Below are 12,406 nucleotides of genomic sequence, written 5' to 3' on the forward strand. Positions count from 1 at the left end.
AAGAGAGGGCTGTGGCTGCTGATGCCGCAACAGTTCATCAACTGGATAAGCATATACTTCTGTCTCTGCTAACAAGTCATAGAGCAGAATCAAGGCTGACATGTTTAAATACTTTAAATCTCTTTTCTAATAGGATTAAATCCATTATTCATAGAAATTTGCATATTTTGCAATATGATGCAAAGGTGGGATTCTGTGCTATTCAGTTATAACTGATACCATATAGAAGGGACCACAACGTATCTAGCTCCACCAACACACATTTCTAGCCATGGTTACTTTTCCTTGTTTAAAATTTTCTGTGGAGGAAGTTTTGGCCAGCTGTTTTTTCACTTATTATAACTACATGTACTTGCATTACAGTAGGATTTGCTTTGGCAAAATTCAGTGAGCAGGCTATGATCACAATACTGTGAAAAGAGGGAATCGGAAAAAAAAATCTAGCATTTTTTTCATATTGCGAAATAAATCTATTTTTCTAGCATTGAGACAAAGAAGCTCACATTTCACAGGTGTTTCAAAATTTATAGCAGACCTGAAAAATCCTGTAAAAGACTGACTGCAATTGGGACATTTTGATATCTCTACACCTCCCCTTCAAAACTGAAATTCTAGATGTTGCTCACTGAGTATCATGATGCTTTTGAACTATTGTCCGCTTCCAATGTATACCTACTACTGAGTCTCAGAGCTACCTGAAATCTGCATTGAAACTGGAGATTTAACTCCCCACCCAAAAAAAAAATTAAATCATATGCTGAAAAGAAAAAAAAAAACAACACCACCACCGCCACAACCAAACATCAAGGAGATACTGGTGATTCATGCCACAAAGCTAAATCAAATGCAGCCTAAATTGAGCAGCACAGTAGCATTCATTCCTATTAAGAATTTGAAGAGAAGAAACCCAAAGTTGTCTTCTTCATCTTCTGAAGGTGAATTCTGTCTTGAATTGAAAATAATTACAACAAATTAGCCAAATTTATCCTTCTTTCTTTCTTTTTTTTTTTTTTCCAAGTGCAAAGGAGGAAGTCATAATTAAAAAAAAAAAAAGGGGGGGGGGGGGGCGGGGGGAATAACAGCCAAGATCATTTCATCTGAAAGAAAGAAGGAAAGAAAGAAGGAAAGAAAGAAGGAAAGAAGGGAAGGAAGAGAAGGAAGGGAAGGAAGGAAGGAGGAAAGAAGAGAACGAACGAACGAAAGCAAGAAAGAAAAAAAGAAAGAAAGGCAAGAAAAAGACATAAACCCTGACTCTACCGTCAGGTTCCTGGTGGTAAGCTTCACAAGTCTGAAAGTGAAAGAGAGAGCAATGGAACGAGGAAAGAGAGAGGGAGGAAAGGCTTTTCACGAGAGTTATGAAACACCTGCTGACTTTCCAGACAGCCCAAGCCAGCAGGAAGCCACATTGTCCTTCTGCATGAGCCAGGCACAAACTTCACTCAGTGCCATGGAGGACTCAGTAAAATCCCTGGATCGCAGTGACCCCTAGGGGTAAACTATACTTCTGCAGGATTTCCCTGGTTCTCGTTGAAACGCATTTTCCTTCTATACAAAAGGCGTCTAACGAAGATTTAATTGAGGCTCATCCAGAAATCCTCCATGAGGAGCTCTCCAGTGTATACAGTTATTTTAAATTGTGAATAAGTCTTTCCAAAATACGAACTTGATGCAAAAAAAGTTGTTTCTCAGAAAACAGATTAATGTAATAAACCGGCTGAGAACATGATCTCAGCAAAGAAGAAAAAATAGAAATTGACCCTGTCTGCCTTGAAAGCAATGGCAAAACTCAAACTCACCTTAGTGCATGAAGTGCAATGTGTCACTGCCAACTATTTATTGCTACACAAAGTAACTTCTGCCACAGCCCTGGGAAGAAGCCTTAGCACCTAAAAGCCTATCACTTGTAAATGTTGTTCTTTGAGTGTTGTGAAAGCCTGTTTCTCCTCTTTAAAATATTGAGAATCTGATGCCCATTTACTCGGAGAGACCTTTCTCTCACCAGTGTAGCATGTAAGTCTTTAAGGCAGAATAACATGGCAGGTTACATTTTAGCGTGATTTCCTCTGCATGAGGAATTAAAAGCTCAGTCCCTGATATTTGTGAAAATTACATAATTTATTTGTAGCATGCATTAAAAAACTCCTGTGAACTTGAGTGGATTAAATTAGTGATTTTCCTATTGTTCAACCAAGCTACACCTCAATTCTTAGAGAAAGGACTAGGAACTATAAATGGGAGGTTGTAACTTTGAAATCCCACTCCCAGTCTTACTTCAGCTGCCACTAAGGTCCAAACTGCGACTTCGCGGTTATTTGCAGGCTTCTCCCTAGAGCCTGTCTGTCCTATACTGGTATTTCAGCAGCGGACATTCACAGGGAGAGGGATAATACACAGGGAAACAATTTTCTGGTCTTTTCAGTGGCTACAGCAGATTCTGTAACACTAGCACAGGGAGTGTGGCTGTCTGCCTTCAAATCTTGGCAGAACTGGCTTTGAGGTGTCTCACCGCAGGGTTGTCCACAGGGAATGCCTGTAGACATAACCTGCAAAGACTTACGAAGTCTGGACATTAGAGGATTGGATCTGGAGTGTGAGAGGAGGAGGATGTGTGTAGCAGGCCCTTGGAGAAGACAGAAAGTGCAGCTCCTTGTCCACGTTACTGCTGAGGAGAGGTCTTCCGCCTCCTCCACCATGAACAGTCCTTGTACTTTCAAAGGTATTTAGGCAACTGATCTGTTTATTTCACCAGTGTAATTTTACTGCTATTAAAGATTCAAATAATATGAACCCCTCTGGAAAAAATAATAATAATAATAAAAAAAAATAAAAATCATGAACAACACAGCAGCTAGTTAGGAGAAGAATATGATTGGATTTATTGGACACAAGACTGCAGACAGGGGAAATACTGCTTAGAATAAAAAAACATGGCCCAATGCTTCCTTAAGTGAGGGAGAATCAGAGCAAAACAGCCTTGCAAATCAATCATCCATTACAAACCAGAACATATTGGCATCTCAGTCTGCAGTCACTCAGGATGGGGGCGAAGTCTCCTGATGCCAGCATTGCTCCAGGCTTTCTGAGACATCTGGTCACTTCACTGAAAGGTGAAGACTCTGAACAGAAGTGAATATACATGAAAATTAATTTAAAAGAGGGGGGAAATCCTCTCGCTAGTGCTGTTGGGATGATTTCAGGAAAAAGAAGAGTCAGTGCACTGCAGCATGTTGAGTAACAAGCAAGATGGGGGATTTTAACTGGGCTTGCTGCACACAGCAAAACCAGCATCCAAACCATTTCCACGATATTTCCTTATTCATTGTAAACTGGGTGAAAGAAGCAAATAATACGAACAGAAGTCAACCGAAATAACACGAGAGGTCGCTCTAGAACAGGATTACCCGCACTGACAGCTCCCCCTAATCCTGTGTGGTGACAAAATCCGAGCAAACACAGCTACCCTGTAGTGCAAGGAAGTCACACCAGAACTCAAATCTGGTTTTATTCGTTTGTTTGTTTTGCCCATGTGGAGCTTTTTCAAATTTACACAATGTTTACACATATTCATGTGCGAAACTGCTATTATATTTTTTTCTCTTCTCCCACTGATACTCAGAAAAATCAGATGGACCCAAAGTCAAGGTGACAGCAACATACCAGAGTAGAAATAAGTCCTGTAAAGGAAGAAAAGGGCGATGATATCTTCATCAGTTATGCTCATTTTCTGTGAGAAATAGTATTGCCCACAATAAATAGTGCAGCTTCACTTTAGTTACTATGTCAATTATAGGGCTCACCATATAACCAAAAATTGAAAATCAGTCAACGGAAAATAAGCAAATCTATGTTTGGCATCTGACAGCAAGGTCCACCGATGTCCCCTAAGTGTCTTCACACAGACTTAGCTTTAAATCTGCCCTTTCAAACAAAATCTCTTTAGCCATGTTTACTTTTCTACTACTTGATTCCCATGCACACAAGCAGTCGAGTTACTGCCTGTTGTCTAGTCCATGGAGCTATGCTGCCTTCGTTCATCATTGGCTCTCGGCTCTTTTCTAAAATTTATGACTCTTCCTGCATCATACAACTCTCTTCATTGAAAGAAAGCTTGTCATTTTGTTAATAAAATTTACGTTTTCAAAGAAAGAAACAGAAACCTCTCTTCTAATTGCCTGCACTCATATAAACTAATGATGCTAGGTTGGTAATGAATATGACAAATTCCTGTGGTAATTTGCACTTCATGCTGGCTCTGTGTGGGCTTGCAATAACATTTGCTACACTAAAAACATGAGGTGAAATCTTGGCCTCATTTGAATCCATGATTTTTTTTTTTCTTTCAGCCTCCGCAGGGCTGTGCCACGATGGTGCCTGCTGAATTCAGTGGCATTATCTGTTTGATTGCTGTGAACATGGCCATATGGACATATCCTTTGCCACATGGCATCACAAATGAATATCTGATTTTTCCCCCAAGAATTACAAGATGTTATAGTAAGTGATGGTACCATAAAATATTTAGGTTAAGTCCCTGCTCCCGCCAAAGTTAACGGCAAAGAATCTCTGATCTCAAGGGAACAGGACTTCACCCTAAAACATGCACCTAACTCCAAGGGCAGCTCTGGGAGTATCAGGGTCCCTTAAAAGGGTGCACAGGGGAGTTATTTAAGCTCACGTCCTGGAAGTGGTTTTGGTATGGTAGTACTGAGTTTTCATTCATGCAGCTATGTAAAGATAGTGCATTGTCTGTACTTTCACCGCTCTTTCCCAGCTTTTGACTGCTTTTCAATGCAAGCATTTATTCCTTTTACTATACATAAGATTGGCTTCCCCCCAACCCACATCCCTCACCATAAAGTAATGGGCATCCATCAGTATAGGGAAAACTAGGAAAGCTGAGTAGCTTATGACAGACATGGAATCAGGCAAGACTCCATCCCACCTCCATTTTGAGAATCATTTGGAGCTTTCAGCAAAATTTCTCAAGAAAGGGGCTGAGCACTCCTTTTATTTTCTGTTTTCCATGATTGTATTCAGGATTTTATTGTTAAAGCCCCCTTTCCAATCTTTCTGTTGCATTCACCTCCCCAGTCAACTCAAGCAGCTCTCTTAAGGCTCTCCTAGGTTCTCCTTAAGAATCAGCATCTCCTGGCTCCCTGACCAAGCCTTGTATACCCAAACCTTTGAGCTTATTTTCCAGGCAAATCTTCAGGAGGGGCATACTGCAAAGTCAGTGAGGGTGATTCAGATATCACCCTGTAACCCTGAGCTTTGCATGTGTGTGCATGGAGCTCGAGAGCACAACCACTGCTCGTTGGGCTACAGAGATGGGGAATTGCCTTAGGAAGCACCCTGGACAAACTACAGAAAGCAGAGCAGTGGGTCCCTCCTAGCTGCATAGACTACTTTCGCAGAAATGGTATGGGGAAGATGCAAAATATTCTGTGGTAGTACATAACCACATAGAAGTCTGGCACGAATAAAAGAAATTTCTGTTTAAAGACTTCAGAAAATTCAGTAAGAGGACAGTTTTTCAACAACCTTGGGTTTCTCTTAACGTGCCTTTTGAAGTCTATACAAAGAATAAATGCTTGAAATGTGTAACCAATCCAAAATCACAGTGGCTGCCAGTGAAGAAGTCCTTTCCAGGCTTTTGCATGTAACTTCCAGTGCTTAGGCCAAGCTAGTTTATATAATGGAGCCTGTTACAAGTTAACATGATGAAGTAGTGTATAAAAGAACTAAAAAGGGCAGAGCTAATCCTGAGGGTAGCTGCAGGCAACTAATAGCATAAAAGGAGTTTAGTCAGAATAACGATTGCAGCATAGCCAAAAAAAAAAAAAAGTGTAATATGTTGTCATTCCAGTGTCACTTCCACACCAAAAAAAATTAATCAGAGGAGTAACTTTCATGATGTGATGCTAAATCTGATAGGGAAACTGGACCACTACTTACACGTTAAGGTATCTTTCAAGTCACTTCTTCTTATAACCATTATTCAGATGTTACCTGCCTCCTAAAGACTGTAAAAATTTTAACAACTTCTTTTTCTATTAAGAGGTTAATACAGCTTTCTAACAATACAGCAGTCAAAGCAGCAAAATTATGGTGCTCTTTTTTTTTTTTTTCCTACTTATTGTTCAAGATCTGCTCACTAGCAGTGAGTAGCTCTCTGTACACAGGAACTTGGTTTTTTTAGAGTTTATATGGTGTCAGTCTTACCTCCAATGTTTCATTTGGCATGTAGTGCTTGACAGCACTAGCACTGGACTGTGAAGTAGACAAATAAAGTTTTGTGGGGAGAAAATGTTCACTCAGAGATTCCGCTGCTGAATATTGTAAAAACCTAGGAAAGGAATATTTAAGACAAGCCACTGGGCAATTTTCATTCCTTTCTACTTCTGGTATCCTTTCCAACTTCTTTCTTTCCTCAGCCATTTTAACTCCCAATAAAAAATAAATCAATACATTAAATTAAAAAAAAAAATAAATCTTCAGTCCCTAATGTACTTTATCCAAAAATGTCACCAGGGTCTCTTTCAGCACAGTTGGCTAAAGCTTCGAGGCTAATGTTCATGTCCATTAGTGAACATTAGAGTTGGTCTGATCTCTAATTTTACAGTCATCTTGCCTTCAATAGCCTGTAGGTTTTCTTTGGCAGGCTGCTTGTAATGATAATGAATTGATCACTGCTGGATTGCTTGAAAGCTACACGAGCTTTATAGACAGTGGTCTTAATCCTGCTCAGAGTTACAATCACTTGTCTGCTCCAATTACCTCTGTTGCGGCTGTGCTGGAAGTGCCTGTCATAAAGAAAGGAAAGCATCTAAACTAATCAATGTGCTGGCTGTTGTTTGGTTGCTTGTTTATTTGTTTTTTAACAACCAAAGGTTTTAGCATCTCTGTGTGTATGTATGTGTCTAGGATTCAAGGTCTATCCAGGTTTCAAGCAGTCTGAGGTTTTTTGAATCTGTAATTCAGCGTTTGAAGGCACAGACTGATCTGAGGATGTGCCAAATAGAGGAGAAAGAATCCCTGCCCCACCAGTTCTGCAGTTCTGTAGTCCCAGGCATCAGGTCGATAAAATAAATGGAGACAGGAAAACAGAAGGGGATGAAACAGTAAGACACGGGGCACTGCAGTAAGTGACACAGCAGGATACAACTGTGGTATTATTGTAGGCATCATAAGAGACAAGTCATTTAAGGAGATTATCCTAATTATGCAAGGTGGCTTTGAATACACTAGTGATTCAAATTCAGGACAAATGAGGAGAGCATTATATTAGAGATGGATATGACCCATATTTTCTTAAACCAGCTTATAGTTTTAAGACTATTATAACATACCAGGGCAGAGACTCACCGTTTCATAGAGTTAGGTGACTGATTTTTTAGCAATTTAGGTCAGTCTCATAAATATGAATTACAATGAAAACTTGTCTGATATCAAAATCTATTCTACTTTAAAAGTGCAGCTGTCATTCAAAGTGTGTTCAGAAGTGAACGACAAAGAAACTACTGTATCACACTGGAATAATTTGCTCTTAAATCATAGGACCAGTGTCACTTTTGTTAAAACCAAATTTTGTGTTTCAGTCTGCTTTCACGCTCTTTGGCTAACCTTTTTCATGACAGGTAGTTTTTTACATCGAGATAAGTCTGTAAGATAAAGATCAAAATCCTGTAGGATCTTCTAATACTACAGAAGCTTTGGAGTGTTTATTTTATTTCACATAATAGGGTCTAAGTATTGGAACATCTGGGCCATAGTGTAACATTAATATACAGACAACAGCTCAGGAGACAGATAGCTGAGTCTGCTGTTATTCAGCTCTAAAAGTACAGATTTAAATTTACCCAGTATCAGTATTTAACTTAGTGTCACATGTATTAGTGGCTTACATGAAATGAGTTAATGATTTCTGCTGGTTCCTGGGAAAAATTGCCAACACTAGATTTATTATCACTGTAGTCATGACTTCTCCTCTTAGACACATCTGCTGCAATGGTCTTAAGGACTGTGACTGATTCTGCTAAACAGTACGTGCATACCGACATTGATGTTGACAGTCCTGCTGAAGTTTTACTCACATGTAAATATTAGGATCTGGCTTTACATTCCCACAGCATCTCTGGTTATTTCAGCATTCAAATGCTTGCTATGGCAACACCCGTCAAGACACTGCAGTGCTTTTAGGGTTGCCTGCTCCCCGGTGAGAGGACAGTCCTTCAAAGCTTCCATTCCTCCACTCTCAAAGCACTACATCTCCACTGAAAAAAAATAGAGGGGGAAAACAAAGCATAAACATTTATTAGCACTTCACATCTTGTGATTTCTGCAAGACATGGAAGAAGCAGCCATCACCTGTTATTTTGAGATTCAAATTAAGATTTCAAATTACAGTTCTTTGATATTCTTTAGGTGGACAGCCTTAACTTTTATTCATATTCCTGACTAGCCTTTAGAAGCACTTTAGCTTTTAGGATGAGCTAAGCCAAGCAGAATTTGTTTTGTTGTTGTTATTAATATTGTTGATTGTCATCTGAAGGACGATTTTCCTCTGGGAACAACCTGAAATGTTTGTAGCTGGAGCATATGTTCGGAGTGGCAGGGGGAAGGCATTTGCTTTCTGCTATGTGATGGGAAGATGCTAGACAATAAAAAAAATTATAAAGATTTATGACAGAAGGAGCAAAAACTTTCAATGATGGAAATAAACAGAATGTTTAGTCATCATTTGGGTGAATTCTGAGATGATACAAAATGATATTGGGAAACTGGATATTGGGAGTATTTGATATGTGATACTTGGGATATTTGATATTGGGAGCCTCTCATATGTTTAGTATGAAATACTGATTTTCTTGGGAGGTATTTTGGGGTGACAGAAGAACTGTTACAATAATTCACTCTCCAGCTGCAACAGGAAAGACACAAATGTCAAGTTAAAAAAAAAAAAAGATGAAGCACAAAAAAAGGTCTTCTCAGTTTTCCTTATTCTCTATTATCTTCTATTATTGTGACTAAAATGACATTTAACTTATATAGAATGTTATGGGGATTTTTTTTAACTTATAAGGAAATAGGTGGTATTATTATTATTATTACCACCAAAACAAAGCAAAACCTCTCCCTCAGGAAGCCAAAGCTGTTCTCTGGTGCCATAGCTCATCTGGACAGTTTCCTGTGCCTGCTCTGCTGATGGAGGCTCCTTGAAAGCCATGAGGATGTAGAAATGCCTACTCTGCACCAACCTAAGGTCCGTTTTGCCCAGCATCCAGTCTCCAACTGTCTGGGGAGCATACAACAAGAACAAAGATCAGACCATGTGGGGAGTGACATTTCCCCAGAATATTTTTCCTGTTTCAAGTGTAGAAATCACTGGGATTTCCTGAGTGAGAGGTGATGTATTTTATTTCTAATAAGTATTAGTGGATTTTTTTTTACGTGGCAGTCAGTTTCCCATTGAAAGCAAAATCAGTGAGGCGAAGTCTGAGTATTTGCCTATGCATTGGCTACACCCCAGAGTTGTCCCAATTTACATAAACACACCCTAACCAGTGAGGGCAGACAAATTCTGCCAACATAAAGGTGGATGCATTTCTAATTCATGAGAAAGGTAGCATATTGTATCATTATAAAAACCCTCTAATCCATCTGGAATTCACTATGCCAGGCATTACAAAACTATCTATAAAAATTTACAGCTATAAATACAATAAATATACAAATTGAAAGCTGAATTAAATCAGAATCTTAATTAATTGAAACTTCATTGAACCGAGTATGTGAACCATTTCCGTAAGTTTTAGCTTAAACCCAATGCTAGTCTACCAAAGAATAACAACATAAAGAGTTAACTGCTATAAGAAGTTAATATGGAAAAAGATAACTCCAGATTCTTGTGTGGCACTTAGCCTGCGTCACTTTTTCCGTATGTGGAAAAATATATGTGGGTTTTAAGACCCATTTACACTCTGGCCATTTTATTTTTCAGTTTATTGAGGAAAAGATTATTCCAAACAGAAATGTTTGATAACTAACATTGTCCTTTCATAGTATATGTCAGCTTTTGTTACCTGTCATCAAAATAAGCCATTCTTACTACACAAAAACAGAGCCATCTTAAATGAGTACCTACTGAAGGTGATTTTGGTTTATCAGATACCAAATAGCTGTGTGGTTATGAACTTACAGATACTCAACATCTGGGGAAATATTTATCCTGTTAAATAAAACATGTACCTGGCCCCTTAATTGTCAGCTATAATTGACAACAACACTTCAGAGCACACTTTTCTACCTATATCACCTTGCTGTAATTAACTAGACAATAATTAATGATGCCTTGAATACATGACAACTTCAGAAAAACTCCAAGCATAAGTAAGACCAATGGGTCCCTTGGTCACCTTGAAAATGGTCAGCACTAGTTGGCAGCCCTTTGATGAAAATACTAACTTGTTGAAATCAAAACACTTTGTGCTTTTATCTATACCTATATCTATACACACACCAGTTTCAATTAACTTCTGCCAAAATACAGCCAAAGCCTCATATGAAGAACCTCCCCAGTTCCTCTCCAGTTTTACTAGCAGGAAGCATTATGCTCCAAGGAGCTGCAGTTCCAGGTGCAGCCATGGAATGGATCACTTCTTTTCATAACAACCTTCTCCACAGGGCACATATGATGCTTAGGTTCCAGACTCTTCAGACCTGTAGATGAAAAACCCTTGAGAAAGGTCTCTTGTGTTTGAGTTTTCAATGTCTCTCATTGTTCAAGACATCTCAGAGAGAGCTGGTAACTCACAAGCCAGGCTTATGTACCTGTGATGTACAAAACAATGAACAAGGCATTCAATACTCCATGTAGAAAACAGTGTCTTCTTATGGCCACCCATATTCAAAAAAGATCAACTCAGAACAGGAAGGAAGGGAAATATTTAAGTTAAAAAGACTCTGTTGGCATGAGAACAAATAGGGATGAAAATTACCATTAACAGCAGCATCAAAATGAGGTGCTAGAATAGTCTTTTAGCAAGAAAAATAAGGAAAAGAAATTTAAGTGGTTTGACTGGATCTTGTTCAGTTAGTTCAAGAAAGGAAATATATGGAGTAGACGCCAAAGAAAATAGGCAACTGGACTTGAGGACCTTCCAATCCCATGCTCCTAAATTGCATTTCAGAATTTCCAAACAAAATGTTTACATTAATCTGAAGGGCTGAGGCTTTGGCAGGCTTGGCCTTTTTGTATGATTTGTCTGCTTTCAAAAAAAGGCTTCAGTCACATGTTCATGTCTCTATGTATCTATTTCAGATTTCACGTTCGTTGGGGATTTGATAGTGTACATTTCAACTTAGATGAAAAGCAAGCCAAGGAAAGGACCACAGTGCCCAAGAGAACTTCCTGCAGTCCTTAAAACCATGGATGTAGTTGGGAAAACTGCCAAGTTTTCAGAAGGACAAACCTTTCTTCAGACCTGAAACAAAAATAGCACATTTCAAACTAAGTGCAAGTTAGAGGAAAAAAAAAATCACTTAAATTTAAGGTAGCTCTCCTATTTAGACAAAAATGAGAGAAAAGGTTAATCAACACTTATAAAGCAGAGGAAGAAATTAAGAAGAGATCACGTGAAAAAGTCAGTAGTTTCTGTAAGATGACTAATGAGTGTGGAACAAGCACAGCTGAGCAGGCAGCGGAGTGTGAGACAAGGTTATTGTACAGGGACACATGCCACCTGGCCAGGGTAAAGCATGGGCCTCTCCGTTGATGAAGTCACATCATGGACACAGTCTTGAGCTAGGAAACAGGGCACCAACACCATATCTTTACGTTGGCATTTGGCAATCTTACAAACAACTTGTATTTTCTTATGCTGTTGAATGCGATCTCTCATCCTCCACTCAGAAAACAAAACAGGAAAAGCATTTTATCCCTATTTCTGTCACCTTCCATCAAAGACTATATGTAAGCATCATGAATTTAACATTGAACAGGTATTCTGATCTCTTATTGGGTAAACACTTTATTGCCAGCTTCCTATTCTGGGCCATTCTCTTAAAATCAACAGAGCAAAATCTGTCTAAATAAATAGTAGGAATTTTAGCCACCAGCCTGAGTTCTGAAGTTCAATAAAGGCAAGGGGGCAGATTGTATCCACCTCTCAACGGCCCCATCTCCATTGAGAATCTGGTGTAGGACAGATTGTATATAATTAGCTCTCTCTGCTGGATGAAGTGATCACTTTCTTTACTGTTCCTTTTCTCTTTCTGAATATAGCATGGAGCAGCATCATTAGGATTGAATTACACAGCTCTCAGATAGCAAACCCAGAGGAATACTATTTAAATGACAGAAATTACTGTAAATTACCACTTACGCAGATTAGTGCAAAGCTTGTCT

Source organism: Anser anser (genome assembly GCF_964211835.1).
Source record: "Anser anser genome assembly, chromosome: 2".
NCBI classification, from domain to species: Eukaryota; Metazoa; Chordata; class Aves; order Anseriformes; family Anatidae; genus Anser; species Anser anser.